The 7,686-nt window shown below is 51.3% G+C and overlaps 1 non-coding gene across 1 annotated transcript; it reads left to right on the forward strand.

The window, feature by feature from the left end:
• The first annotated feature begins 2,366 nt into the window (after positions 1-2,366).
• Positions 2,367-2,439, forward strand: TRNAV-UAC. The gene has a single exon. It is a non-coding gene; the product is annotated as a tRNA-Val (tRNA).
• The last annotated feature ends 5,247 nt before the right edge of the window (positions 2,440-7,686 follow it).

Consider the following 7,686-nt stretch of genomic DNA (forward strand, 5'->3'; position numbering starts at 1 on the left):
AGCTGATGTATCTTTCATGTTGATTCGCAGGGGCTGTGCGGTGTATCGTGGTTATTAGACCGCTGTGAATCTGGGATCTGGAAAGATCGTCCCCCGTTATGTTACCCACTGGCCTGTTGATGGAGGAACCTAATGGCGGATCCTTACTTTTGTTAAGGGTTTGTCTTTCCCCCCCGCCCCATGGTTTGCCCTTTTGAGGTTAGGCTTAAAGGGCCTTTCTCTGTTACTAAGTTAAAAACTGTTCTCCTCTCTCAACAAAAAATGTGTCGATTTTCTTTTTCACGTTTGAGACGTGGATCCATCTACTTTTCTAGGTAAGTGTGTTGGTTTTTTATGACAATCTGTTGGAATTGTGTCTTCCAGTTCTCGAGAGTTTTTTGGTTTGGTAAGGGTGCCCAGCAGGTGAACTTGCTCACTTAGCGTCCTACGTTTCCTTTCTCTTAGCTGCTTCACGTTTCTTATGCAATTACATATTTCATAAAATTATGTGTTTTTCCTGTTAGAACATATGTCTGCAAGGTTGGGGAGGATCGATTATTCCCTAACACACAGTACAAGTCATAGCATGGAAAGAATCTATTTTAATTTTTATTATTTTTTAGAAGTTTATTTATTTATTTTGAGAGAGAGAGAGAGGGGCAGAGAGAGAGAGAAGCCCAAGCAGGCCCTGTGCTGTCAGCACATAGCCCGATGCAGGGCTCGATCCCACATACCGTGAGATCATGGACCTGAGCCAAAATCAAGAGTGAGACGCTTAACCGACTGAGCCACCCAGGCGCCCCTGTAAAGAATATATCTTAATAAAACACGGTTTGAATGCTATTTTATGAATTTCCCAGCAGACAACCTTGCAAAGATTTGGTTTTTGTTTATATTCTTGTAAGCCTGGGCCTCAGTTGCGTAGACCTCTGACGTCAATCGCAGGCTCCCGAAACTGAAAACAAGTATTTTGGTTCCTGGAAGAAAAAGATAGGAGGATCCCAGTTCTCAGTTGCTGTGACGGATGAGTGGGTAAGGTTCTGAACTTAAAGTCTGCGGGGGTCCAATCCTTACTCGTGGCACATAATCTTGTCTTCTAATTGGTCCTTTTCAATACGGACTGGAAACCCCTCTTATTGGTTCCGGAAAACCTATGCATCTCTGGTTTTGTTCTCGGGCTCTTTGCTTATTTTTCTCTCTCCTGTAATCCTGCACCTCAGGACAAGAGCTGGGGGCAAAAATCCTGCTAGGCAGCGTTTAATGGGGGCACGACTGGCTCTCTGCGTCGTGGTCTTCGCCCACCACGGATTCGGCATAACCGTCTCAAGTCCATCAGCGGCTAAGTCTGCTGTAATTTGATTCTAAGCAGAAATGAAAACTGAGAAGAGCCTGGACAACACCAAGGAACACCCGGGATTACATGGCCCACACACAGCGTCCTCGGCCTCGTGGCCCTCACCGGTGACTTGACTTTCAAAAGGCTCCCAGCCCTTCACCGAGGCTCTGGAGAGTGGGGCCTGGAGTTTGCCCGGAGACGGTCACAGCCGCATTGTGTCAGAGGAAGGGAGAGAGAGACAGAGAGAGAAAGATTGTGTAAGGGAGGTAAAATCTCTCTTCTAAGCTTTTAGGGTTTCTGGCCGGGCCTACAGATTAAACTGATATAAAACAGGTTGATAGAAACACACATTTCATGAAGCAATTTTGACATGGGGCGGGGGGTGCTCACACAAAGTCTCAAAGCAGTTAGAGCCCCGTGCTCACGGGCTAGGTTGCACGCACGTTGGGAAAGCCGGGCAAGAGAAGGGGTCTGGGCCTAGGACAGTGAGCCGGGGCCAAGTGAGTAGCAGGTAAGGGTTGGTTTAACCGGGTTCGGTGCAGATTTCTCCTGGCCTGGTCTCGGTGATCAGAAGGGTCCTTCCCCCTGGGACAGGGAGGGCGCCTCTCACCTGGCTCCTTTACCTCCTGCTCTCAGGAGGAAAAAGGCAAGCGAGAGAGTTCTTCCTTCCCCTCCTGTTTTTCCAGCGCCTTTAACTCAGAATAATCAATATGCCAGACATGCGTACTTGGGGGTCGCGGCTCGAAACCAGGCGCGTCTTGAACTAGCGGAGGAACCCGGAGTAGCCCAGGCGCGCCCCGAGGGGGCACCAGTCGAGAACGCTGCCGCCCCTAGTTTCTTCTCGCGTGTTCCCACGGGACTTGGCTCCAGGATGTTTCAAGCTGGGGCGCGAGCGGGACGCGCCGGGGGCGCAGTCCGGGGCCGCGACTCCCTCGGCGCGGACGGGCTCGTTCTCTTTCCGGGGCGGTGGGGGGACTAGAAACGGTTTTCCTTCGACGTGTTTGCTCGGAAACTTTTGTATGGAGAGACCTGCAGGCTTCTGCCGGCTTGCGGTTCCATAGTGTAGTGGTTATCACGTCTGCTTTACACGCAGAAGGTCCTGGGTTCGATCCCCAGTGGAACCAGCTCCGGCGGCGCTTCTTTTCCGCGCCCGGTTCGGACGCAAACCGAGCGGGCTTGCCCTTCAGCTTCAATTTTAGCGGCTTTTTTTTTTTTTTTTTCTTTTTTTTCTTTTTTAAACTTTAGGCTTTGACAGCGCCGATGGAAAACCAGAACCGCGAACCGCTTGGGAGATTCACCTTCATACATCGCTCAGCTGGAGGCGGGTGCAGCAGCGTCAGGGGGTCCCAGAAAAGTCTCGTTTCCTGCCACGTCCAGCCGCCGTCAGAGGCAGAAAGGAACCGGCGTCCGTGAAGCCCGAGTTTTCTCCCCAAGACACCGAGCGCCCGATGTGCAGGGATTCCTAAAACCGCAAACCTGAGCGAGGGATTCAGGCCAGCAGTGCGCAGCCTGGGCCTCCGGGCGGGCCGGGGCGACCCGCCTCCCGGCCGCGAGCGCCGGACGCGGTACGGGGGACGGTTCTGCGCTGCAAACAAGGGACACCGACCTCCCGGGGCCTCCCGGGCCGGCTCCAGGCCTCCTCCACCACAGACACCCGGAGCTGCCAGTCCCCTTGACTTGAGTCAAGTGCCCTGCTCTTGACTGGGCATGGAGAAGCCAGCGTTGTTACGTATTTGAAGACTATGTTACAGAAAGGGAATAAAAGACGGGGGAGAAGAGCCGTGAGGATCAAGGCTACGATAGAAACATTCGGAGAACAAACGGATATGCCCAGAGAGGTGGGAGACTGCACTGAATGCCGGAACAGGCCTGTCGACACCGGGAAAGAGGCTTCTGTAAAAGAAAGAGGTATTAGCAGAAATGAAAAATCCACAAAGCGGATCATAAAGTGTGGTAGTATCCTGGAAGATCAAAAACATAGTGCTGAAGGAGAGAAAAAAAAGTAAGTAGAGGGAAAGCCGAGGATGTGCAAAATTCCAGTAATATTACTTCTAGAAATAATAGGGAAAACGCAAGGAAGAGAACCCCGCCGAATCAGGTACATATCCCAGCCCTACTCAAAAAATTCTAGGTGGTCAGGGATCACTGAATATTCAGTAAAAAGGATAAAAATAATCTGATACTTAACTACTGAGGAAATAGAAAAGAGCCTACAATATTCCAGAGAGGGAGGGAAAAGAAAACACAGAGTAGATCCGTTGACAGACTCACTGACTTTTCAAGATTGAGGCCAGAAGCTAGAAGACAGGCAACGGCTTCCAGTCTTCAAGAAGACCAAATCCACTGTAGATGTCACGTGAAACCCAAGTATCCGTCAAGTATGGGCATGGGAGATGTTTTCAAAAGTGCTTTGCCCTGTGAAATTTACCTTTACTCCTGCCTTCCCCAGGATCTAGGTAAAAATGAAAATGCAAGTTGAGAAACAGGGAGACTGGGGATACAGAAAGTTCCAGATGCCAATGTGAGGCAAGAGGGGGGTGGGATTGCAGGGGTTCAGGAAGGTCTGGGGAGGAATTCTTCCCGGAGGTGCAAAGCTGAGAGAAACTGGGATGTGGAGAGACACCCTTGAAAGAGATTTCAATAACTTGTGCGTGAATTTGGGGTTGAAATAAGACCTATAGAAAGCCGTGCAAATAAAATTAAGGTCACTCATTCCTTGTGGGAGGAGCAATCATGGTCTGTTAGGACGATTTCAAACTGGAAGAGAATATATAAGAATTGAAAAGGAATAAATAAGGAATCATTAGTTGCAGATAATATGATATTATCCATAGAGAAAAGAGAAGATCGAGGAACGTTTAAAGTCAATACCTGAGTTTAGCACGCTTGCTACTTTGCGTAATTTTAATTCAGAAACATACAGAAAATAAGGCCTAAAAAATTATACCCAAGAATGAATCTGACAAATTATGGATAATGTTTACACAGGAAGAGTCCTAAAATATTATGGACAGATATGAAAAACTGCTTAAGTCACCACAGAGAAACACTGTATCAAGGGGAGAAAATGCTTTATAAGGGAAAAATACGAAGTCTCTTTAAAATTATATATATTAAATGAGAGTTCCGTCAGAACTCCAACAGATCCTAATACTTGGAAGAATCGGAGAGATTTAGCCAGCTAAATCATTTTTTAAAATGTTTACTTACCTATTTTGAGAGAGAGAGTGGGGAGGGGCAAAGAGAGAGGGAGCGCGAGAATCCCAAGCAGGCTCTGCACGGTCCGCGCAGAGCCGGATGTGGGGCTCGATCTCACGAACTGGAAGATCTGAACCGAAGTCAAGAGCCGGCTGTTCAACCGCTCAACCGACCGAACCACCCAGGCACCCACGCCAGCTAAATCATTTTTAAAAAGAAGATAAAGAAAGCAGGACGGCTTCCTCTTGTAAATACTAGATGTACCGTAAAGGATAACAATATGCACGGCATTTTCGCAGAGATCTAGAAGTAAGCCAGTGGAACAGAATGGATGGCACAATATCGAGGCCAATAATGAAACCATCATATCCGACGTGGGCGGCAGGGCGGGTCCAGAGGGCATGTCCACTCTTCATTAAGTCTTCCTGACTCAATTACACGTGTTGGGGAAAATTCCACACTTCAGAATGTACGTCGAAGTTCACGATAGGCGGATCAAAGGCTGAAATACGAAAAGCAAAGCGTTTAGGCATTTTAGCTACGGCGGTGGAGGAGGATGGCTAACAATTCTACCGAGAGCTGTGAGGCAGATCGATGTCTCTCTGTCCCTTGAGCCCGCTCTTACCTGTTCTGTTCAGCTTAGGGCCTGCTGCTGTCCCTCTCGCCTTCCAGCCTCTGTCCGGGGCGGTCTGTCCCGCCCCGGGCCTCACACTTAGAGGAAAGACTGGAGGCCGGGCCTTGGGAGGCCCGCGCGGGTGAGGTTCGGGTCAAGTGTGGGGCGGCCTCTGATGTGTCCGGACGCGGGCCGGGAGCTCGTGCTCACTGCCCAGCTGGTCCGCGGGTGGGACCTGTATGCATGCAGCTCTCTTGCCCCGGGTTCTTTGTGAGGCCTGGCTATTCCCTTTTACGAGTCTAGCTAAAGCCTGCCTAGGGCCCTTCAGGAAAAGCCCTCCGCCTCTCCTCTTGAAAAGCTTTTCAATCTGAGCAGCCGTGTTAGCCCGAAGGAGGCGCTGGTGCGGCCTACATAGAGTCTAGAGTCGGCCTGCTGCCCTCGTGGGAGAAATGGCCCCTGCCCCGGGCGCTCCCTCTGATTTCCGCTCACAGGACAACAAAGCTCCTTGGACGTAAATCTTTCCTTTTCCTGATTCCCTGACTTGTGGCCACGCTTCCTCTGATCTGCCTCCCCCCCGACCTCGCTGCGTGCTTTCCCCAAACGTATATAACCTACTATGGCAAACGTCTTGGCCACGATCGGCTTTACCCGCGGCCTCGCCGAGATCTTGAAATAAACCTTAATCCTGAGGACGGACAAAGAGCTCTTCCTGCTCTTAGCTTCTCCCCGTCAAAACGGCACGGCGCGGCAGTCAGGCCCCTTAAAAAGCTGCTGACTTTGGCTCCGGTGTCCGCACCATCAGCACCGCGCGAAGCCCTTCCTCCGTGGAGGTCGCGACGCGCTTTCTTTATTTGCCAATAACGACAACGGCTCGTTGGGTCGCTTTGGGGTTTGTACCTCACCGAGCCGGTGCCACCATGCCCGTCATGCCCTTACATCCTCAGAACAGTTGTAGGAAGTGGTAATTCTCCTTCGCTTCCCTTGAGAGAGGAGGACGATGGGGCGCAGAGAAGTTTAAAAGCCGGACCGTGAGTGCCGTCGAGGAGGGCAGTTTCCCGTCTGCAGACGTGGCTGGCACGCCGTGTAGGAGGCTCCCAGACCGATATTCACGCCTACGTAACAGGACTCCCCGGACGAGGCGGTTTTTATCACCCCCCCGCCGCTCGGTTTAGACCGGATTTGCCACTGAGGTTCATTCAACGTTACACAATAGAGCCATGAGCAGAGCATCTAATATATCTAATATAAATCCAATATACATCTAATAGAAACACGCGCGTGGTACCAGGTAAACATACGGGACACGCCAAGCGAGCTCTGGGCCTTTCGAGCAAATCACAGAGCGTAGGTCTTCACCCCGCACTCGCCTGGTGCTACAAGAGAGTTCGGGCCCAGACCGAGGACACTAACCCTCCTGCTACTAAGAGGTGGCCTCTGGGCCACAGCCCATGACCACCTCCCCGGGCCACTAAGAGCCGGAGAACATGTGTTCTGGAGAACTTCCGGACCAAGCCGTTTGCCTCTGTTCTCAACCAGTCTCCTCGTTCACTGGTGGCGAAAGAATCGACAGGAGCTGGTCCTTCTGGGTCAATACGCACTTGACCCCTGTCCTCACCATGTAAAACACGCGCTTGATCCCTGTCCTTGCCCCTGTAAGACTGAGTGGAAGTAACACACGGAACAGAGAAAACTGAGTAGATGTGGTACGGGTGACCCTGGGTGACTGTTATGACTGCGGTCGGGCCACTGGGGCTGCCCGTGAGGTGACCCCGGCAGTACAAGAAGCCTCAGTCACAAGGTCTCAGAAGCTTTGTGGGTGCGAGCGTCAGACCCTACGTCACCTAGACAGTTGGGGGAGGAACGGGGGCCGCTGAAGCCTTAGGAAGGGAAAGCTTTTGGAAATCGGAGATCTTCATGCGGAAACTGCTAAAAGCTGCTACAAAAGTATGACAAAATAGACAGCAAATAGTATTTTTTTGAGCGTTCAAAATCCACAAGGCCCAGGAGAGAGGAGACGCCATTTGTGGGTTGTCGAGCTCCCGGGAGTTCTTGGGGGCCTGGGGGGTCTCCTTCCAGACACCTCCACCTCAGCTCAGCTCTCCCTACACCCGCCTGACCTGTCCACCTGCCCCTTTCTAAATCATTCTGGAAACGGGAGAGGCTAGAGGTAGGGGTTATTCTTCTGAGCCGTATTCCCCCACCCCTCCCCAATTTTCTCCAGATGATCAGAAGGTCACAGTTTTTCAGCCCTGGCCCAGCCACCATACTCAGCAGGCGTGATTCATTATCAGACCTTTGTCCCTAGGGAAGACTGCCATCATCAACCTGGGTCTGCGTTTGGACAGTCATTTCCTCCTGTTGAAAAGGAAAAGGTTTCTATGTGTATTTTTGTCACTTCTTGGGACTTGCAGCCAGTGCCCACAGGGCCATGGGACTTGGGCATGGTTGGGGAGAACAGCGCTAAAAAGAGACAGGGATGCCCGAGGCCGGGCTGGTGGTGAAGGACACGGGTCTCAGGCGTCCCCTGGTCGCGACGAAAAAGGCGGGCACCACACACTCC

The sequence above is a fragment of the Felis catus genome, chromosome B2 (assembly GCF_018350175.1).
Source record: "Felis catus isolate Fca126 chromosome B2, F.catus_Fca126_mat1.0, whole genome shotgun sequence".
NCBI classification, from domain to species: domain Eukaryota; kingdom Metazoa; phylum Chordata; class Mammalia; order Carnivora; family Felidae; genus Felis; species Felis catus.